The 24,086-nt window shown below is 41.9% G+C and overlaps 1 protein-coding gene across 2 annotated transcripts in view; it reads right to left on the bottom strand.

The window, feature by feature from the left end:
* The window catches only part of TMEM63C (transmembrane protein 63C), a 60,270-nt gene extending 60,062 nt beyond the window's left edge, over positions 1-208 (bottom strand). For both annotated transcript variants that reach the window (XM_089522270.1, XM_089522271.1), the window contains exon 1: positions 132-208. The gene's annotated coding sequence lies outside the window, so the exon portion shown is untranslated. The remainder of the gene's footprint in view (positions 1-131) is intronic.
* Positions 209-24,086: the final 23,878 nt, after the last annotated feature.

The following is a 24,086-nucleotide window of genomic DNA, read 5'->3' as shown; positions in this document are numbered from 1 at the left end:
CCAGTTTTGGAAAGCAGACGAAAGGACTCATTGAGATAACTTTTTGTATTCTATGACAAGACCTTAAGAGCAGATTTATTATCTATTATCATCTTATAAGAAGAGCTTTCCAGTTCGCTTTTCGTTCATACCTGAGAAGGGTCATTCCCTGATTTCTATTCAGTTGTAGACACCAAAATCAACCACTACCATAGCAGTGCCGTCAGCCCGAGCTACTGAAAAGAAAAAGGAAAAACAGAAAAAGGGAGTAAGTGAGCCATGCAGTTCACTGCTATTTTCAGCTTCATCATTTGTAAAAATCCAGTGAAACTTGTCCTGCTGCACCGCACCATCCCTACCAAAACAAACATTTGTAGGAGGAGTATCCTGCTTAGGCCTTAACATCTTGTGCTTTCTGCCAACTCAGTACCACAATTGTATCATTCATTCAATGAATATGTTGGCAGCAGCTAGTTAGAATTTGCATTCAATGCTGATCTTTGGTCCTGGTGCCTTTTAGGCCATCCCAAACAGGACATGATTAGTAAGAAGTTAAAAATATAGGTCAGGCGTACATCCACTAATGGAAACAGCTCTGTCAGCTGAATCAGGAGGTAACATTTTCCCTTCCTAATGCAGTTTTCACATTCCCAACAGGACCTTCTCATTATCTCCCTTTTCCCACTCCACCTCAGACACTCTCTGCCACCTTCATGTTTGCGCTGGAGAGTTACCCCTAGAGTAGATATCAAAGTTCTGGAGTTGCACAGTAGTGATGGTAAATCAGCTCCTTCTTTCAGAAGATGTACACCACTGGATCCTGCTCATAATAACTTGAGTCATATCTTTATGAAGCTGCTCATTTTCCCTTCAGAGTTGGACCATCCATTCTGAAAGCCTCAGCTACCTCTGCTGCATTAGAAACATTACTCCAAACTGAAGCCAGTCCAGTTTATAAATTTTGGAGGAAAGTTCAAAATATGATGTTAATGCAGTTGGAGTGGAGTAGAATAAAGGCTTAGATTGTCAAGTGCAAAGTAATCAATGAAAAACTGCTCTAAACCTGTTTAGACTTAAAATTATATTTGGCCCAGCAAAAATGGTCTGTTTCAGGTGCACTGAGTACCATGGCATTATGTGTCTTTCAGAAAAAAATTGATCACTTCCACTGAATGTTGGCCATGAAAGGCAAGCAATGCTTCCTTGTGGCATGTTCAGTGACTATTTATTCCTATTTAATTTGATGTTTTGTGTGTGCCTTCAAGTCACCTGTTGATTTATGGGGGCCCCATGAATTTCATAGGGTTTCTGTAGGGCAGTGCTTCTCAATTATTTTCTGTCATGCCCCCCCCAGGAAGAAGAAAACATTTCGTGCCCCCCGCACAACTGTAAATAGTATCATTTGTCTATAAAATTGTTATAAGTACACCTCTGTATAACACTGTATCCTGAGCCTCGCGCCCCCCTTTATGGAGCCTTGCGACCCCCTGGGGGGCCCACCCCACTATTTGAGAAGTACTGCTGTAGGGAAAGAATATTCTGAAAAAGTTTTCTCAGTTTGCTCAGTTCCCAGCAGACAATGAGCACTAATCAAGCAGACATCAGTCCTCTTGTGCAGACCCTCACAACCTGAGGACTGGCCATTAGCAACCAACAATACACATGCAAATCACTCCTGCCTTTCCAGGTCACACAATATATACAGTTGTCCCTCCATATTCGCTAGGGTTAGGGGAACAAGACCCCCGTGAATATGGAAAAACTGCAAATAACAAAAACACTATTTTTACCTGAGAGGACACCTCTCTAGGACTCTCTAGGTCCTCCAGTGCAACTCTATGGTCAATGTCCAACATACACTGACCATAGAATGGCATGCTACAAATGGTCTTTCAGTGCAACTTTTAGTTAAAGTTGACCACAGAGTTGCACTGGAGGACCTAGACAGTCCTAGAGAGAACATATTAATGAAATCCATGAAAAATCAAATCCGCAAATATCAAACCCGCAAATATGGAGGGATGACTGTATAGCCAAGTCCTTTCCAGGCAAACATTCTCTGAAGATGCCAGCCACAGATGCTGGCGAAACTCTGCTAGAACATGGCCACATAGCACGAAAAACCCACAAAAAACTATTTTCTCAGTTTCTTCCTCTGAAAGTTAGTCACCTAGTACCCATTGGTGGTCTCCCATCCAAGTACCAACCAGGACTGACTTGCTTAGCTTCCAAGATCACATTGGAGCTGGTGCTGTGACTATTCTTTTTTAATTGACCTTGTTACTATATATTAATTTTGTATGTGAAAAATCTTTGGTATGGATAGATGCCCACATCCATTTAAATGATTTTTCTGTGACATGGAATTTAACTATGGGTCAAAAATCCTCATGCTTTTACCGTGTTTTTTTTTAACTGCTTTTTCTTATACTCTTAAGATTAGAAATTCACTGTTTTTAATGGTCAGAAGAGCTTACTGCTTTAGCTATGCATGAATATATGTCAATTATAAGAAAACATATACAGTAACCAGCTTATATCAATGTATGTGCCTACCTCTTGTTCATAGCCTATGTATTTCCCTCTCCTTCACTCCCCCCCCCCTTTTTTTCTCTTTTCTCTTTTGTTTGTTTGTAATCATACTTTAAGCACCAGACTTTCTTGAAATGAATTGGGGGGGGGGAGGCTACTAAAAAAAGTACTGTACTTGAAATTACATCCCTCCTAAGGAGGCTGATTTTCTGACTTAAATAGATGAGGGGGTAAGATTTATGTCATTGAGTATGGTTAGAAGAAAGGCACGTTGAGGTCAGATTTCCTACCAAGAGAGCATCTGCTCCAGTTGGAACAGTTATTGTCTTTTCTTGATCAGCTGTCATGCCCAAATACTCATATACAATAGGCACAGGTATAAATTCCTGCTGGAGTCCTGCACCCACTATTGTCAGATTCAAACGGAGTGGAAAAAAAATATTTATAGTTACCGTACTTGACCTTCAAAGCCTGTTACTGTTAGAAACTCTGAGGCCTACACAGTTTCTGTGTCCACATGAAATTGTTGATGTGTTGTTGAGAGTTAGTGTGGTGTAGTGATTTGAACCTTGGACTATGACTCTGGATACTAGGGTTCGAATCCTTGTTTGGCCATGTAAACCCACTGGGTGACCCTGGGCAAGTCACACTCTCAGCCTGAGAGGATGGCAATGACAAAGCTTACCAAAAAAAACCCATGATAGGGTTGCCTAAGGGTTGACATAAGCCAGTAATTACTTAACAACAACAACAGCTACCACATTAATTTGCCATGGCACAGGACCAAGTTCCAAAACAGCTGGACTTTCTCAATTTTGCCTTGCAAATGCAGGATGAGCAGTAAGTTTTTAACTGCCATGGTTCAATGCTATGGAACTCTGTGATTTGTAATTTGTCATGGCACCAGAGTTCTGACAGAGGATGCTAAACATTTCACAAAGCTACAAATCCCAGAATTCCATAGCATCGAGCCATGGCAGTTAAAGCTGTGCCAAAATGCATTATTTCTGCTGTGCAGGTGCACCCTTAAAGTCTGGAAGAGAATAATCATTTCTTCAGGACTATAAATACTTGGAACAAGGAACGACTGCTCACTGTGTGCACCCTGGACCAGCTTCTTCTAATGGGAGGCAAGTTTTACAGGCTTTTGTGTTGTTTCAAAAATTTCTTTGACCAGAAGCAACACAAGAGACTTGTAGCATGCTGAAGACTACACAGTTATTTCAGCATGAACTTTTATGAACTGCAGTTCACTTTATGAGATACATGAAGCACTATCCAGAATTTCAGGCATATATATAATACAATGAAATTCTAGGTAACATTTTATGGAGCTGATAAAACAGGCTATAATTCAAAAAGCTTCATACTCTAAGAAATTTGTAGTCATAACCTCAAAAGAGGATAAGGCACTGCAAAATGTAGGACATTCAATATAAATGCTGGGCATTACAAAATAGAAGCTAAAAACACTCATATAAATATAAATTCATGCTTCTTAGCCATGCTCAGAATAGAGGACATTTTGGAATTCTTCCTCAACAGAAGACTGAAATGTAAGCCATGTCCTGGAAAAGGAGGCCACCCTGGGGAGAGGTGCTCCTCCCTGTATTTAGGGCTTTAATCACAAGAATCTTATATTGAACAATATATAACTAGATGGACCAATCATTTACATCAGTATAAGGCATGTTTTGATGTACAGTGGTCCCTCCACATTTGCTGGGGTTAAGGGTGAAGGACTCCTGTGCAACAGAGGCTGGATGGCCATCTGTTGGGTATGTTTTGATTGAAAGTTCCTGCATGGCAGGGGGTTGGACTGGATGGCCCTTGTGGCCTCTTCCAACTCTATGATTCTATGTGGAAAAATCGCCAATAAAAAAACACTACTCCGTTTATCTCAGAGAATACCCCTCTGGAAAATTCCTGGTCCTCCAGTGAAACTCTATGGTCAACATCTGCCAGAAACTGATCATGGAATCATGCTGGAGGACCTAAAAATGCCTAGAGAAGTGTTTTCTCTAGGAACTTCTAGGTTCTCTAGCTTCTGGCAAAGTTGTGCTAGAGGACCTAGAGATTCCTAGAGAGAACATATTAATCAAAGCCACAAATAATCCAGTCCACAAAAGTCAAAGCCACAAATGTTGAGGGCCAACCGTATTTTCTGGGGAAGGAGAGAGAGAGGGGGGGGGGCGGGTACACGATCTGCCAGTCAGGGAGTGATGGGATGGCTGCCCAGCAGGGCTTCAATAAAGCCTGCTTATTGTCTGAGAATGAAAGAGAGAGCTACACACCTCCTTGCTGCCTTGGCCTGCCTTCTTTCACCTCCCATCCTTATGTAAACAGTAGGGAAGTCGCCATCTGGCATTGCATGTTCCTAAATAATTCACATCCTTTTTGTTAACAGGGAGAGCGACTTTCTGGCAGAAAGGGGGAAGGCCGCTGGAGTGACTCTCTCAGCAAATAAAAAGAGAAGCTCCTAGCAACCTGCAGCCTTGCTTATCTTTCTGGGTTACTGAAAACCACTTTCTCAGGGTTATCACAGGTTTTGCTTTCCCTCTACAGAAAACACCTATTCACAAAATGTAAAGTGGCATATGGAGGAAGACTGTCAAGTGGCCTACCTATTTAGATTTATTTTACATTTATAGTTAATCTTGGTTTTCTCCCTGGCCATGAGGTCTTGGAAACACTATTTTGTCTTTTTACTGGATGGTTTTAGCACTGTATATGTCGCCACAAATTCCTTCAAGGTTTGTACAAAAGAAAAGCAGTTTAGAAACATTTCTTAACAATGTTTGAGGGTGATCCCGTGGTCAGAAATACTAAAAGGGAAGGGAGTTCAGGTCGGATGGGAGTTTCTCAAAAGTGAGATACTGAAGGCACAATTTCAAACAGTTCCAGTGAGAAAGAAAAATGGGAGGTGTCTCAAGAAACCAGGATGGATGACTAAGGAACTTTCAACTGAGCTAAGTTTGAAACGGAACATGTATAAGAAATGGAAAAAGGGGGAAATCACAAAAAAGGAATTCAAAGAAATGGCAGGCATGTGTAGGGGTAAAGTCAGAAAAGCTAAAGCACAGAATGAACTCAGGCTTGCTAGAGAGGTTAAGAACAACAAAAAGGGCTTTTTTGGATATGTCCGCAGCAAAAGGAAGAAGAAGGAAATGGTAGGGCCATTGTGTGGAGAAGATGGGAAAATGCTAACAGAAGACAGAGAAAAGGCAGAATTACTCAACACCTTCTTTGCCTCAGTCTTCTCAGAAAAGGCAAAGGGTGCTCAACCTGAGGATAATGGAGCAGAGGACAGAATAGGGGAATTTCAGTACAGAATAAGTAAAGAGATAGTAGAAGAATACCTTGTTAATCTAAATGAATTTAAGTCTCCAGGACCAGATGAACTACATCCAAAGGTACTAAAAGAACTGGCAAATGTAATATCGGAGCCATTGGCAATCATATTTGAAAACTCCTGGAAAACAGGAGAACTCCCCGCAGACTGGAGGAGGGCAAACATTGTCCCCATCTTCAAAAAGGGGAAAAAAGAGGATCCCAACAATTATCGTCCAGTTAGTCTGACATCAATACCAGGAAAGATTCTGGAGCAGATCATTAAACAGAGTCTGTGAACATCTAGAAGGCAATTCCATAATCACAAAAAGTCAACACAGGTTTCAGAGAAACAAGTCATGCCAGACAAATCTGATCTCTTTCTTTGATAAAATTACCAACTTGGTAGATGAAGGGAATGCTGTGGATATAGTATATCTTGATTTCAGTAAGGCCTTTGACAGGGTTCCTCATGACATTCTTGCAAACAAGCTTGTAAAATGTGGGCTAGACAAGGTAACTGTTACATGGTTGACCGGCCGAACCCAAAGGGTACTCAACAATGGCTCTTTTTCAGCCTGGAGAGAAGTGACCAGTGGGATCCCACAGGGCTCTGTCTTGGGCCCAGTGTTATTCAACATCTTTATCAATGACCTGGATGACAGAATTGGGAGCATACTTATCAAATTTGCAGATGACACCAAATTAGGAGGAATAGCTAATACCCCAGAGGACAGGATCAACATTCAAAATGATCTGAATAGACTAGAAAGCTGGGCCAAAGCTAACAAAATGAAATTCAACACAGAGAAATGTAAGGTACTGCACTTAGGGCAGAAAAATGAAATGCACAGATACAGGATGGGAGACACATGGATGAATGAAAATATATGTGAAAGGGATCTAGGAGTCCAAGTAGACGATAAGTTGAACATGACTCAACAGTGCGATGCGGCAGCTAAAAAGGCCAATGCAATTCTAGGCTGCATCAATAAAAATATAGTGTCTAGATCAAGAGAAGTAATAGTGCCCCTGTACTCTGCTCTGGTCAGGCCCCACCTGGAATATTGTGTCCAGTTCTGGGCACCACAATTCAAAAAGGACATTGAGAAACTGGAGCGTGTCCAGAGGAGGGCGACTAAAATGGTGAAAGGTCTGGAAACCTTGCCCTATGAGGAACAACTCAGGGAGGTGATATGATAGCCCTGTTTAAATATTTGAAAGGATGTCATATTGAGGAGGGAGCAAGCTTGTTTTCTGCTGCTCCAGAGAACAGGACCCGGAACAATGGATGCAAGCTACAGGAAAAGAGATTCCACCTCAACATTAGGAAGAACTTCCTGACAGTAAGGGCTGTTCAACAGTGGAACACACTTCCTCGGAGTGTAGTGGAGTCTCCTTCCTTGGAGGTCTTTAAGCAGAGGCTGGATGGCCATCTGTTGAGGATGCTTTGATTTGGATTTCCTGCATGCAGGGGGTAGGACTGGATGGCCCGTGCGGTCTCTTCCAACTCTATGATTCTATGATTCTATGATAATAGTAACACCACCAACAGCAACGATACAGCAATTTCTTTCCTCTTCTCCATGGAGGCTAAGGTGGTCTGTGTGGTTACAACCCTCACCCCAATTTTTATCCTCCCAGCAATTCTGTGAGATGAGTTAGGCTGAGGGGTGGACCAAGATCACAAAGAAAACTTTGTAGCTAAGTGATTATTTCAACCAGAGACCTTCTTCTGAGACTTACTTGAAAACGCTGAGCACTACATCACAACACTGGCTCAAATTGATTCTTCAAGCATAGCTTTCACAACATAGACAATCAACTTGATGTTCCTTATACATGTATGAGGCCACCACAGATTATGAACTAGTCAGGGGTTTCACATTTCTTGCATGGAAACACCTTCGATATAAGGAGGAGAAAAACACTCTGTACCCAAGCATCCTTTATTTTGATTTGAGATGTCACCCTTTTCCTCTGCTTGTATAGATAAGATCAAAAGAAATATTCAGACTTTAGCACTGGGGTTGAAAACTAGAGTTGGAAACACATTTCTTCATGTAATGAATCTTCACATGCTGTACTTTCACTACTAGTAGCCTGTGTAACCCTTATGTAAGCTAGCAACCTTGAGATATGTGTTGATTACAAACTGCATCATCCCTTGCCTGCAGGGCCACATGAGTGATGGAACAGGTTAAGGGGCTTGGGGAAATCCATCTGTTTTGCTTCTTCCTGTGTTTGAATCTTTTAAAATCTCAACTTTTCTGAGTGGGATATGATACTGAAGTATTGGGAGAAAAATCTAGAAAAACAAGCAAAGTAGTGACAAATTAAAAAGTATAGAGAAAATTAATTTAGATTTGGAAAAGTGATACATGAAAGATAGAAGGAAAAAAAATGGATTGCAGGAAAGCAAAAATAGCCAAAACAATAGTAAAAGACAAGTAAGAATAGCTAACTTTAGGGGGAGAGAGAGGCTCTTCATATTCTAAATGGAATAGTTTTTATTTATGTTTTTCCAATGGGAATCCAGATAATTCTAGATAGTTAAGAGATATGATTTGTTGAAATATAAGTATGAAGGGGGAAAATGTTGAAAATGAAATTGTTTAATGTATAATGTATATGTCATATTTTATTATCAATAAACAAATAAAAGCAAAAAAACAACTCAACTCTTCTGTTTTGAATAGGAAGAAAAATATACTATGGCACAGTACAAACTGCTTGAAAAGGGCGGCCTGCTGGCAGCCTGATTTCCTCCGGATGGAAAGCACAGCCGCCAAACTGTGTGGCTTTCCTCCAGAAGAAAAAGAACCTGGGAAAACTGAGTTCTTTTTCCACCACCATTGTTACATCATGAGTACACCAATAACTGGTGTGGCGTGATGTGCGGACACTATGTGTCTGTTACGTCACAATGGTGGCGCCCATGTACATGGAGCACCGCCACTGTAGCACTGCCAGTCCGTGCTAGGGTTAGGGGCCATGCGGTTGCTGCACGGTCCCTAACCCTAGTTGTGCCGCCGCCACTACAAAGGGCCTGTCTGTCCCGGGCCTAAGATAACATTCCGCCTCATTTTAGCACACTGGGCTAATACAGTAGGTAAACTACTCCCAGCATGGCAAGGATCATGTTGTACCTGCCTACCACATACATATAAAAGATGAGAGTCCTGTAAGAAATAAAGACATGGCAACTCTAACTCTGCACCAATCTGGGTTGCGTGCAGAAGGATTCAGCACCCAGATATGCTGGAAAACCTGAAACTGGCAGATCCATCCATCAAGGCATTGAACTCTGAGTGGTTAACTTTTAAAAGTACATGCTCAGAGCTAGAGAAGTGGACCAGGTTTTCACCAATTTCTTCATACTTTCAATTTTAAAAGAAATCTCATTTTTCCCCATCCTAGGTATGAAGAGGTGTGCAAATTCTGTCAAATTCTTATAAAACTGAACTGAAACAAAAATTCCCATGCAATAAGTAGTTACATTTTCTTAACAAAAAGAACTCCTTTGAACACAATCTTCACAAGTTAATTACTTTTTTAAACTCTTCTTTCAACAGAATCTTTTCAAGGAATCTCCTGCTTATAAGCAGCTATAATGAGAATCAAGGGGGGGGGGGGGATGTATACACAGTCATCTAGGTCTATTCAGAGTGTTACTGGAGGACATCGCATGAACACTGTCTCTTATTGCTGCAGTCCGATCTAGTTAGTCAAATATTGTTACTGAATACCACCAGCTTATGTCATTGCTTTATCCAATTTATTTTTCCATGTACAATTCACCCTCCACCCCTGTACTTACTGTACTTACTGCAAAAACAAAAACAAAGAGGCATCTTTTGGTTTCACTTCCTTCTAAACAAAAAAACATAGTTTCCTCAGCAATATAAAGACAAGAACTATGTTATTACTCTAACCATTAATCTAAAATGCCAACTATATATGGACATGAAGTTCTTATTCACACTATACAATGATAAAATTTTCATCCTGCTTGAATTGCATTGCTCCATTGTATGGAATCCTGGGATTTGTAGTTTCATGCAGTATTTAGAATTATCTGCCAGAGAGCTCTAGCACCTCTCCAGGCTACAAATCCCAAGATTTTGTAGGAGAAGCCATGACAGTTAAAGTGGGATCAAAGTGCTATCATTTTCTAATCTGTAAGAGACATAATAATGGAAAACCACACTACTTTGTCAAACTCTGCTCAATTATTTAGCCTGAGTTCCTATTAACACGTTTATTTCCCTTTGAATTTTCTCAGAGCCCTGCCTTTTCATCTCTATTTCTTGTCTTCATGTGGACTGATCAGCCACTATACAACACTGGTGGGTAGAAATCAGGTAGGTCTGGAAGTACTGGCAAATCTTTGGGGGATTGTAGTCTGTCAACAATTCCTGAACCTTAATAACAGTAGGAGCAACAAAGAGATAATCCTCTCACCTTAAATTAAACTGCTGAAATATAATAAAGTAGAATGTTGAGCAAAAGGAATCAAGATTACAATTAGTTGTGGTAGTTGCAACCAATTTCTGGGTTCAGGATTCTTTAATTCCATCACTTGGAAATAGCTAAATAATTAATTACTAAGGTTTTTTTTTATGGCATGGCATAACTCACAAGAGTTCCTGATTAATACTGAAGTTAATACCATGCTTCAACAACTAATTTTAGTATGTTAGAATTTTTTAGAGTGGGTGGTTTTTCCTCTGGCAGATTCAGTAAAACAGGAAGGCCTAAGCACCAGAACGATTAGAACTAAAGGAAATATATGACAATAAGACAGAAGGCCAAGGCAGCAGAACCCAGCAGAAGAATAGTTGCAACTGAAGAGCTGGGACTGGAGGAACTGAAGAATAATGGAATGGGGAAAAAGTGTGCTACTATAGAATGAAATGGGTGGGGGATGGATTTGCCGCTTTACATATCAAGCCCTCTAAGTCTGAATGGTCTGTGTTTCCCCTCACTAGTGTGTGTTCCTGTTGCCTGTTTGTGTTTCCAGGGAATGGGGATAACACTGTATCTTAATTTCTCTTCTTCCATTGATTTTATTCTTGTTTCAATTGTACATTATTGTATAATATACAGTACTCTACATTGTTATTTGGAGTGAGCTGCAATAAGACCTTTGCCATCTGCTAGTGTGTTTATTGTAGCTCAGTTGAGTGAAACACTTCCCACAATCTCACCTCCATTTCCTCTCTTGGCTTTTCTCCTCATCTCTGTCTTCCTTCCCTGTACTGCTTTACACCTACTCATGTTTAAGTGCATCAGATGCTTTGGAGATCTGGAGCTATTAGTTTGGAAGTGAAAGATTCAGTTAGCTAAAACTATGCTGCCTATGAACTCCCAGGGACCGCTCTCAGAACAGAACGGAATGAGTGGGGAACGAGTGGGGGACGCATTTTATTGCACACACAAGTCCCTCACTCGTTCTGTTCTGTTCCCCATCCGTTCTAGAGGGGGCGATTTTTCAGAACTGTTTAAACCACTTCTCAAAAATTGCCCCCTCTGGGGATGGATTGGGGGCAGAAGAGAGGAGAGGGGAACGGAACAAGTGAGGGACTTGTGTGTGTGGTAAAATGCGTCCACTTGTTCCGATCCCTGCCAGGCTCCTTTTGGACTGTTCTCCATCCATGCTGTAGCCCTGTGTGATAAACTTCTATGTCTGCAAAGACAGAAACATACTGAACCCGTTTGTAATCCTTTAGTGTGTTTATTAATAGTCACACAGTGCTGGTCACTAGTTTATTATTTGGAAAATCCCCCTGTTCCAATATCTTGACTTCTCTCTCTCACACTCTTTTTCTCCTCCTCCTCTCCCTTCCCTCTTCTTTCCTTCATTTCTGCTTGTCACACATCCCTGTTCTTCAGTTGGTCACACATTTTGATGGGTTTGATAAACCTGGAGCTTGGAACCAAAAGGTGTAGCTAGCTAAATTCATACCTACCCATCCCTGCCTATGCACTTCTCTATTTAGAAGTCGGACTGAGCTAAATGATCAAAACATGGCTATATTACTTTCTATCAGTGCAGATCTTATTTCTTGATCAGGTGTGGGAAGGAAGAGAACATACTACGATTCATCTTCTCAGAGGCACTCAAAATATTTGTGATCTAGACTTTTCCTCCCTTGCTTTTTGGAGCCAGCCAGTTATTGCTACATCATCTTTGCCCTCTGTTCTTACTGTTGTTGTGTGCATTCCAGTAATTTCCAACTTATGGTGACCTAAGGTGAACAAACTTATCATGTGGTTTTCTTGGCAAGTTTCTTCAGAGGGGGTTTGCCATTGCTTTCTCTGAGGTTGAGTGTGTGTGACTTGCCCAAGGGTACTCGGTGGGTTTACATGGTCTCCATGCTCAAACCACTACACCATGTCAACTCATTATCAGTGCCCTTTAGTTGACTTTAATATATTGTTCCTTATTAACATTTAATAATAAATAAATAAAATTTTTATTTGTATCCTGCTTTTTGTTACAACAATCAAAGTGGCGTACAACCTTTTAAAAATGCAACAATATATACAACCCCCATTAAAAAAGGATTAAACAATTCTATCCATTAAAATTACAGACAATAAAATCTAAAAACAACAGTAGAATAACGGTGGGCGGAATCTTCATTTATATATGTCTCTGGGGCGGTGGTGGTGGGGGGAATCTTTACGTGGCCGGGTTCTATTCCGGGAAGGCCTGTCGGAAGAGATCTGTCTTGACAGCTTTCTTGAAGCTCTCTAGGTTGGTAATTTGACGTATCTCGTCCAGCAGGCCATTCCATAAAGTGGGAGCGATCATGGAAAAAGCCCTCTGGGAGGTCGCTGTCAATCTGGTCTTTGTGGACTGCAAAAAATTCCTCCCAGAGGATCTGAGTGCATGGGGCGGATTATATGGAAGGATGTTATTCCTTAAATAGGTTGGGCCTAACACCACTCCTTATTAACTTACAAAAAACTAGGTGTTTGAAGAGCACAGTGAACAGTGTGCATGTTGGTGAGGGTAAGAAGGAACAGAAAGAAGAGAAGAGAAATGCACATCAGTGATGAATTTCAAACAGATTGTTAAAATGACATCCCACACATTAAGACAACTCTGCCAAGCCTGACAGTTACCAGACGTGTTGAATTCCTACCATCTCTAGGCAACAACTGTGTTATGGATTTTGCAGTCCATCTGAGAAAAAATTCCAGGTTGGACGGAAGTAACCTTAAAAAGTCAAAAAGAGCACTTCAATAACAAAATGTGCCTCTACAGGCATCAGTGATAATCTCCATGCTATTCTTTGTAAATCCTATAGTCTGTGATGGAGACAAATGTTTAATATAATGAGTTAATTAATGATAACTAAACTATGCAAACAAGTTCTATTATTAGTGTTTGTGGTAATGAATTATTTCTGCAATTTCTAACATTTATCATTGCTGAATTAATTTTCAAACATAACATTCTAAACTCCGTTACTGTATCTTTTGAGCCATGTTGTGTTGGGAAGATCTTTGGATTTTAGTAAAAATGAAATGAGCCGCAGGGTGTAGTGGTTTGAGTGTTGGACTACAACTCTGGAGACCAGAGTTCAATTACCAGTTTGGCCATAAAACCTACTGGATGACCTTGGGCAAGTCACATACTGTCAGCCTTAGGGGAAAGCATTGGCAAATTTCCTTTGAAAAAATCTTGCCAAGAAAGCTCCATGATAGGTTTGCCTTATAAGTTGGAAATGACTTGAAGGCACACAACATACAAAAATGGAATACGTCTCACAAGTTTAAAAGGTATCCACCAGTCTTAACAACAAAGTAACTCAGTTTTCACATAAAATCACATAGAATGATTATCATATTACATACACCACATTCCCTGTATGTAAGTTGTTTGTAACTTTCACTAAAAAATAATACTGGCCACTGGGCACCTGTATGATGACCAGAGGGGTGCCTTATTCCATCACTTTGTGACAAGATGGATTTCCTGCTTCATTGAGGAGCTGACAGTACTACTGACAACTTAACATGTTGGCTGCTGTTCTGTGATATGTATGTATGCTTAACACCCCAGCCTTAGACAAAATATAGCTAATTTCTCAAGAACTGTGTTTAAACTCAAGTAGCACTAAAATCAACAGGACTTCAGTCCATGGAGCAAGACTATAATTGAAATGACTACAAATAAAGCAGAACAAACTAAGGATTTGGTATCTGAAAAGAAAGGAGCAATGTATAGTTGAATACCATTATCTCACTGTACCAACTTACTGTTATTGAGTATTATGAGAGAGTGGGGAAATATTCTCTACCCACATTTCTCATGCTATACATAATTATATAAACCTCAATCCGAGCATGATGGAAAACATTACTTTTTGAGACTAAAATGGTTATGCTGACTGTGGATTCTGAGAGCTGTAATCCAAAACGTTAACATTTCCAAACTTGTTTTTCCTCATCCACAATATATTTTTCCAGTATTATGGGGAACATGGCAACCAGAACTTTATACAGTATCCCAAGTGCTGGAACACAGCATGCTGCTTGGCTTCCCTTGGGTATCCTTGAGTTTATACACACGCATGCATGCACATGCACACACACTTAATTAATTCTTGTTTCTTAGCAAGAATTAATTAGGAGCATAATAGCAAACTTGTAGGACAGATTCACTCTGCATGTTCCTATGGAATGAATAGCTTCAGCCAATAGATCTGCCTCACCTCTTCCCCCAGCATGGCTTAACCCAGTAGCTAGAAATTTGAACGTGAAAAAAAGATAGCAACCCTAAATCAGAAAGACTTTGTACTATGTTCTTACAATGATAAAAACAGTACCCAGTAAACATAATGGATAGTCTATACATCAGAAAATATGCAATAGGTCAATGGAAAAAATAATAAAATAGTCATTCATACCACACAGAAACATGTGAGTCAACCTCTGCTTGCTGCATTTAAAATGTTGATTTTTGCTTGGGATTAGAAAAGTCAGGGAAGGACAGACGCTTTAAAAGCTAGCATAATTTGAGCTTTCTTCAACACGATGCCTCCTAATGCATTGAAGTACAATTCCCACCATCCCTGTGGATGGGTGACTTGTAGTCCAATACATCTGGAGGGCACTAGGCTGTAGAAGCCTCCTGGATTTTCCAGAAAGGGAGGCTTTTTCTTTAGCTTTATTACTCAGATTTCAGGGGGAATGTAACTTATTGGTAGTTCATAATTTTTTAAATCTGAGCCATCCTTCCCCACTAGGGTGCTTCCACCAGATACGTTCAATTGCAATAGCCATCATTCATAGCAAAATTGGCTAATTGACATTTTGGCAAAGAATAGTGGACACTGTAGTAAGGAAGCCAGATAAATTCCAGGGCAGAAGAAAAAACAGTTTGGCTTGACATTCAGCAGCTTCCTATGTTCCAAATATGATTTCCTGAATTCAAAGAAAAATGAAAATGAAGTTCATTGTCAGTGTGGTCTACAAAAGTTATGTTCAGTAAGGTGCTTCTTCAAATCCCTTTCTTCTTTTACAAACAACCACAGATTAACATGCCTCTGGACCAAAACGTGAGTTATTCTGCATAAATGCAAAAATTATTTTTGATCTCCAACTGGGGTGACTGCAAATACCTATAATCAACAATCTGAACATGACCATTAACACAGTCTCTCATCAGCATGGATTCTTTGAAAGCCACTTTAAAACCTCTTTGGCTCAGTTTTTCTAACATCCAATTCAAATGATATTCATCAAGGCCAAAAATATACAAGCACGGATGCAACAAAATCACATTACAGGAGAATTTAGAAAAAGGTGTTGTTACCTTATTTTCTTAGATTTATTTGTAACCTTCTTCCCCTGAAAGAAGATAGAATTTATGAATTTAGTTTTGATGATGGATCAAATGGGGCCTAAAGACAATGTAACCTGTGGTCTGAGACACACAAAATTGCAGTACTACTCTTGTTTGATTATTCAGGTTCTGTGTTCAGCTAGGCATTCAGCTTTTTAAAAATATATATATACTCTCACTTCTCCTGTCATTATTGTCTCTGTATCTGTAATGACTGGGACCTCCTTCTAGACCACAAAGGGTTAATCTGGGGGGAGGTACATGCTAATGAAAGCTTACATCACATGTTAATGAGCAGTTACATCATAGCTGACGTGAAGCTCAACTGGCCAATCAGCAGTGCCAGAGCGGCCTTTTCAAGAAAGTTCCATGAGAGGGCTTTAAATATCCTGTAGGATCCATGCTTTCTTTGTTCTCCATCTGTGTGTTTGTTTTGGGAACCAACTGTGAGCCTGGGGAGAGCAGGCTCAGGAATGCAGGTCAAGCTGGCAATGGGAAGCCGCTCCCTGCATCCAAAACCTCAACAAGGACTGCAAATCCCATCACTGTGTGAGTAGCTAGGAAATGTGTTAGCTAGTGCGTTTAGGTTTTTGTTATGTTTATCTAATAGCTTGCCTGAAATGAACATCTTGTAACTATGCTTTCTGAACCTGCAAGGCAAGGGGCTTTGCATGAGTGGTATCTTCTTACTCTATTCTGTTTCTTTTAAAATAAATATCTTTCTTTAAGAGCATCTGCTGTGTCTGCTCCTGTACACGCACCTTAGTTCGGTTGTTGATTGCTTAAGTTAGCAAAGAAAGGAAACTACGAATCCTAGCAAGTCCCAGTGTGTGCACAGGGAACTCATTTTTAAAATTCACTGGGTGGTGGCAGCGAGATAGAGGATCTCAAGGGGTCTCATTCAGCTCAGCAGGGAGCGGGTGTCTTCCAGACTTGTGAGCTATAGGCCTGTTACAGACAGGCCTAAGAGGCGCTGTCCTTGCGCCGCAATTATGCACGAGGGGCGGCGCTTCCGGACGCGCCTTGCCCCTCGCGCGTAACCAATACGTCAAGATAGCGGCGCCCTATACAGATGGGCGCCGCCATCTTGACGTAGCGGACGCTCTGCGTCTGCACGTCCCAACCCAGAAGAGACGTCACGTGTGCGTGCTTTGGCACTTGCGACGTCTCTTCCGGGTTGCCGGAAGGAGCTCGATTTTCGCGCTCCTTTTTTGCAGCGCGGAGGAGTTGCGCGGTTTGGCTGCTGCGGCTCCTCCACGCTGCAACCGGCAGCGGCCTGAGACCGCCCCTTTTGGGCGGTCTGTAACGGGCCTTAGTTTCAGCTAAGTGCTTCCTGTCTCTCTCACTCTCTCTCTTATCAGCCTGGGGGTGGATTCTTTTCTATTTCCCTGTGTGGGTCTGCTGTTGTGTGAGGGAAAGCGGGGTGGACTCCTTTCAAGCAGATAGCAGGCTTGGATTTTTTTCCTTCCCTGTCTCCTTGATTGGAGGAGAGGGGAGAAAGGTCTTTTGAACCTTTTAGGCTGCAAGGTTTGGAAACCACTTGCCCTGTGTGTGTGTGTTTGGGCTGTTTGCTGTTAGAAGAGGAAGGGTGGGCAGGTGTTTGCCCACAGCATCCCTTTAACCCTAACAGCTGGGAGACTGCGTTGCAGGAAGATCTTCTGTTGGCGAAGAACCAGCAAGCAGAGATCAGGCTTGCTAAAAAGCTGTGATCTGATCACTTCTCTGACAGTGTGTTGGGGACAAAGAAATTGCAAAGTTGCCAGTGAAGTTTTTTTCCCTCTTTCTTCTTTCTCGCTTTTCTCTCTCTGGGAGAGGCCTGGGACGAGGGAGCCAGGAGGGGTTGCTAGGGCAACACATAGGTGCCTTTGATCTTCTTGCCTGGCTGGCAAGGGGCAATCAAAGGAAGCATTTATTGCTTGGCCTCAGGACCAAAAGGTGCCATTTCCTGCTTTCTGTTGTCTTTCTCTTTCTCCCTGACTAGAAATGGGGAGGGGGATTTTTAGCCCTCACCAGGAGGGGCTGTTTCTTTCTTCTAGCTAAAGGAAAGGGGGGGGGGTCAGTGGGTTTTAAAAATGACCAGTTTTTTCCGCCTTTCCTCTTTGGCCACACTGAGGACTAGTGACCAACACCTAGTGGTGGAGTTGGGGAACTGCAGCAAGTGAAGTTACTTTCTGCTGTTCTTTCCTTTACATTTCTGGCTCACAAATATTGCAGCTTGTTCTGCATACATACTCATTTCACGCAAGCTATTGTGGTTGTTTTTTTCTTAGTCCTTTCGCGTGTCTACATTATAGTTAGCAGTTAGTATATGCTTCTACGCTGTGGCAAAGTCACTGCCATGGAAGAGGACACCATCCAACTGACCTCAAGGGAGGAAGACAATACCGCATCTCCATCACCTCGCCCTGCATCCCCACTCATCATGGATGTGTGGGCCCAGATGACAACAATGTTCACAGACATGCAGCAGAAGATGTTCTCTGAGCTGCACCGTCAGTTGGCTGACCAGAACCGCCAGGTGGCTGAACGTCTGGCTAACTGGACCCAGGCTCAGCCTATACCTGCACCGGCACCAGTGCGACTTGAAGTGCCTCGCCGGTTTCCCCTTTACAGAAATGGCGACGATTTTGAAAGCTTCTTGGAAAGTTTTGAGCGGACTTGTGTGCACCACGGGGTCCCTGAGGATCAGTATATGAATGAACTTCGCCCACAGATCTCCGGAGTTCTCCGAGAGGTTGAAACCAGTATGGCGCTGGAGGAGATGCAGAACTTTCAGCTCTTTGTATGGAGGGCGCGGCAACGCCTTGGTATCACGCCTGAAGTAGCCAGAAGGCGCTACAGAGAGACATCCAAAAAACCTAACTCTTCCTGCCTAGACCTGGCTTACTCTGTACAGCGCAACAGAGAAATTTGGCTCCAGGTAGCCAAAGCAACGTTGATAGAACACGTCTACTTCCGCTTTGACCTGGAGCAATTCTTAGCACATTTTCCTCCTGATCTGGTCCACTATGTGTTGGACAAGGACCCCAAAACATTGCAGGAAGCTGCAGAACTAGCAGATAGTTACCTGGAACTCAGGAAGGATAAACCTGCCTTACCCAGTGCAGGATATTACAGGAAATCACAGTCAGGACATCACTTCCCACACAAGGACAGCCCTCAGTCACAACCACCCAAGGCTGCTACGCCTAATCCACCTCAACCATCTCGACAGTCTCAACCTCATCACGGCCAGAGACAACGGCAGCCCTCTTTACCATCGCAAAGAAAACCCAAAGACAAAGATGCCCCAAAATGTTTTTCTTGTGGACAATTAGGCCATGTTAGGGCTCAGTGCCCACAAAAGCCTAGCATGATACATGTTTTGTGGGATCACCACAGTATCCATGAATGGGTCTCAACTGTGCAATAATACAGTATGTACAGCAGTGGGGTCATCTCAGATTATACGTCCTTGAATGACAAAAAGCCTGAATGAATGAATAAAGCCCAGCTAGCTACCTTATGCAACATTGATCACTGAAAGTGCAAGGTCAGCAGGGACCCCTGGGGAGCAAGAAAAGGAAACTGTAGTCAGTCACACTGATTCAGCACCACAGACAAATCAATAACTTGCCTGGGAAAGACCAGCCAATAAATTGACCTAGGTGCTGAGCACAGCACAAACAATATACCAAGGCATGTGGTGATGGGTTGGGGAGGGAGGGAAAGGCTCCACTGACCTCCAGAAATCTTTAAACAGGTAGCCATCCTAGTCTGTTGGAGCAAATCAACCACGAATCATGCAGCATCTTTAAGAATAGCACATTTATTATGGTATAAACTACTGTGGATTATAAACCCTATTAGAGGAAAAGTGGGCAACTGGGGAAGGGATTGTTGTTAGCTGCTCTCACATCGATCTTGATGGATGGTGACGCTATAACTGAGACATTTCCAAGACACCTCTGTTCTCAACTGCTCTGCTCAGTTCTTGCAGACTTATGGCTGTGGCCTCCTTGATTGATTCTATACACCTTGGATGCCATTTTGGGAGAAAGGAGAGGTATAAATCCTTGAAATAAATAAATAAAGTGGTCTCCCCCCCCTCCTTTCCACTGCCTTTTACCTTATCTAGCATTATTGCCTTTTCTAATAAGTCATGCTTTCTCTTGATGTGGCGAAATAGGATAGCTTCAACTTAGTCATCTTGGCTTCTAGGAAGAGCTCAGGCTTGATTTGCTCTAGGGCCCATTTGTTTGTCTTTTAGCCCTCCATGATATCCACAGAACTTTCCCCCAGCACCACATCTCCAATGAATTATTTTCTTTCTATCCACTTTCTTCACCATCCAGCTCTCCCACCTATACAGAGTGATGGGAAATATGACAGCACGGACAATCCTAACTTTACTATTTAGTGATATATCTTTGTTCTCAAGGATCTTATCTAGTCCCTGCATAGTTGCTCTCCTGAGTCCAGGTCTTCTGATTTCGTCACTGCAATCGCTGTTCTTATCAATGATTGATCCAAGTGATGGGGAATTTTTGACCATTTCAATTTTCTCATTGTCTACATTGAATTTATCTACACCCTCCATGGTCATTATTTTTATTTTCTTAAGGTTCAACAGTAAACCTGCCTTAACATTTTTTCATTGACTTTCTTGAGTAATTGTGCTGTGTCTTTGTTATTTTCTGCTAGTAGTGTGATGTCAGCTGCATATCTGAAATTGTCGATATTCCTTTCTCCAATTTTCACACCTTGTTCCTCTGAGTCTAAACCCACTCTGCGTATGAAGTTTTTGGCATACATTGAACAAATAGCATGAAACAATGTATCCATGTGGAAGGGGGAGCATAATAGCCCAGGAGTCATTGAAGGGCTGCACCCCCCATGTAGTCACTCTCAGAAAAAATAATAATCCATTTTTTGGTCCTCAAATGCCCTATAAGGGACACGGGAGGTCTTGTCATCATGTTTTTGAGCCTTCCTGGGCCATTTTAGGCCCAGGAAAGACCTGTTTTTAATGAAGTTGGGAGTGGTAGTCATTTTACTTCCTGTTTTATAAAAGGTCTCTCCTGGACATAAATTGGCCCAGTATCCTCCAAACATGATGTAAATGCCCACCACTTCTAGAGGGCAATTTTGAGGCAATGTTGGGGGAATTTCCCCCCCTCTAAAATATTATCTGACCCTCAGCCTCCAAAGGTGGTGGAATGCTCTCGACATCTATTAGATGGCATTTTGGAATACTTTGGAGTACATTTTTTTAATTCCTCAGGGGCCTTGGGCACTTTGCCCACCCCTGTCTTGGAGCCTCAGAGATATACAGTATACACAGTGTGTGTGATGGAGGGTGCTTCAGTTTAGCTTGCCAAGGGAGTAACAGAGAGAACACCTTTTGGCTGACCGAAACCCTTTTTAAGGGTCCAAATGAGAGGAGGGTAAAAGAAGGGCAGATCCAAGTCAGATGTGAAAGTTGTTACTGGCATCGATACCCATCCTCTTTTGATATTAGACCTTGCAATAAAGATATAGGCTGGGTGGCTGTTCCATGACCCCAAATACCATTAACAGAAAATAGTTTCACGACGTAGGCTAGCAGGGTAGGAGTCACTTGGGCCCCACTTTTCTGGACATGCTAGAGGAGGTGAGAAAAGCCAGAGTCACAAGACAATGGGCTGCCACCAAGGAGTAAACAACACTGGCACTCCTGTGCACCAATCCCTCTTGCCTTGGCAATGCGCGCCCATTGCTCCTATTCACACTCAGTGTTACCACCTCGGAAAACTGACTTCAAAGTGACCCAAATCCATTTCAAAGAAAGTTCACCCATTTGGTCTTTTCAATGCCTTGAAATATGCCCCAAGGCATAATTTTACTATAAATGTGAGTGCCTTTCATTTGTATCTTTGGCTTAGTCCAGCAGGAGGCAGTTTGCTTGGCTTAGCTTCTCAACAACTCACCCATCCCCTGTGCAGTGGGAGCTGTCTGAGTCCTCCAGTTCATCCAGGACCCCAGCAATTGGAGACAAGATCTGTTCAGGTGTCATATAAACATGTGGGATGCCTCATTTCTATCCTAACCTTCTGTGCTTGATTTCCTTAGCCTCTTTGGGGTGTGTGTGTGTGTGTGTGTGTGTACACATATTTGTATTTATTGTGTGGGCATGTTATTTCCCCTTTGAAATAAAACTCATTACTATTGGAAATTTGCCTCTGGAAGTCTATATGCCTCTGGACGTGGTATACATAGGGATTGGTCCCTTAGGCTAATTATCCAGCCATTACTATCTTTGAGCTAAAATGCAATTTCCCCAAACATACATTGGTTTTTGAGTGTCCGTTTGGACAGGTCTACATTCAGGGTAATGTAATAAAGTGCACCACATTTTGCTTTTATGTGAACAAAACAACAGTAAGCCTTGGGTTTGTGCACTCCCTAGATCCAGGACAACTGCAACATTGGAAAATTTTAAACTAACTAGTATGTTGTTACATCCAAGCTAGGCGAAGTCTGAATAGCTGAAACCAGAGATGGGGGAACTTCCAGAGTGCAGGAGTTCACAGCCCCCCCCCCCCACCTCAAGCTTATTCTATTGTTATCTCTGATTAATTACTGAAAAGAAAAGGTTTAACTGTTCTGTAAGATTGCTATCCAGGGTTGGCAACCTGGGAAAGTCTGGAACTTATTCTAAGACAGGTTTAGAGTTGAGCTGTGCTTTGTATGGCTGGTGGGGAAATGCCCCAAATGGTAAGATACACATTTGGCCACATCCACTTTGTTTGGGCTGTATCCTATGGCCTTAGAGTAAGTTCACACATTTATAGTAAGACACACATTTGGCCACATCCACTTGGCTTTGGCTCGATCCCATAGCCTACTGCTTGGAATGTAGCCCTTGAAACTTAAAAAATTAGAATTTGGCCCCTGGACCACAAAAGAAAACTCACCTGTTGGTTTAAATAATGCTTTGGAGCAGGAATAGGCAAGCAGATGTTGAACAACAATTCCCAGAATCTCTGACCATTAGCCATGTCCATCAGGGCTTAAAGGAGTTGTACTACAAAGCATATGGTCGCTAGCCCCAGAACAAGGATCAAACAAAACTTAATGGCTTGTTTTAACAAACCATCATTTTAACTAATCTTAATTCTCCCCCCAGCAATCCAAAGGAAACAACTAAGGGCCTTATCACGCTATGGGATTTATCACACAAGCCCCATTCTCACAGCAGTCACATTAAGGAGGGGAGGAAGAACATACTGCTTGCACAGCTGACATCATCGCACCTCTTTTCTGCTGCTTCTTCATGCCATACACACTGTATGCTATGGTTCAGCGATCTGTCAGAAAAGGTCCGACAGTTAAATCAATCCTATACATGCTAACTCATGTCAGTTCACTTCCAAGGGCATATTTCCTGTTAAATTTGATTAGATCTGCAGCTTTAGATTTGCCACTTTGAATCTACATTTGTCATAACATATTCAAAGACTGGAAATGTTACTCCTTTGAACTGCAACTCCCAGCATAACCCATTCTGCATGACCAGCAGCCATGGCTGTTATTGTGTTGTCCCTTCAAGTTGTTTCTGATTTATGGCAATCCTAAGGCAAACCTATCATGGGGGTTTCTTGGCAAGGTTTCTTCAGAGGAGGTTTTGCCATTGCCTTCCCTGAGGATGTGACTTAATCAAGGTGGATTTCATGGCCGGGTGAGGAATTGAACCCTGGACTCCAGAGCCATCAACAGTCAGACCACTATGCTCCTAAATGGCAGGGATTTTGATACTTGTAACAGTAATTTCTCCAAGGTCTGAATATATATCAGCTTGTGGAGTCCACATCTTAGTCTAAATCCAATCCTAACTAGAACTGAATCAAATGTTGAATCCCTGGGTCAACATTCTGTATAAATCTGATTGCTTTATTGAGTGTACTCAATGACACTAAACTGGATTTCAGCTCTTGATACTTACATGTTCTGTGTATATTTTTCAGCTTTTAATTTTTTTTAATACAGGACCACATAAGCAACATGTAGCTCACAACAAAGCAGCAGTTCAAAATAACATTAAAAAATAAATTTAACATAGCTTTGAAGTGTGTGTGTGTGTGTGTGTGTGTGTGTGTGGAGATATTTTCAAAACGGAAAATCAGCACTTACTGCTTTTCTTTTTTCTTTTGGTCCTTCTGTTTTCCAGGAAGCCTAAGGTTTACTAAGGTATAACCTAATGAATCTCATGTGTGAGAGAGTCTGCAGACCCTTTGTCTCATAAAGTCTCAATACAACATGCAGATTGTTGTATTGCTACATGCAACAACATTACCATCCCTCCTTCACTCCTGCCTGCTTTAAACCATCAGTGACTGACAATGAGACCTGTGTGCTCTCAGGC

The sequence above is a fragment of the Sceloporus occidentalis genome, unplaced genomic scaffold (assembly GCF_023333645.1).
Source record: "Sceloporus occidentalis isolate IW3139 unplaced genomic scaffold, rSceOcc1.0.p SCAF_4, whole genome shotgun sequence".
Classification (NCBI taxonomy): Eukaryota; Metazoa; Chordata; class Lepidosauria; order Squamata; family Phrynosomatidae; genus Sceloporus; species Sceloporus occidentalis.
The sequence above is the reverse complement of the archived record's forward strand: the minus strand, read 5'-3'. Positions and strand labels throughout refer to the sequence as shown.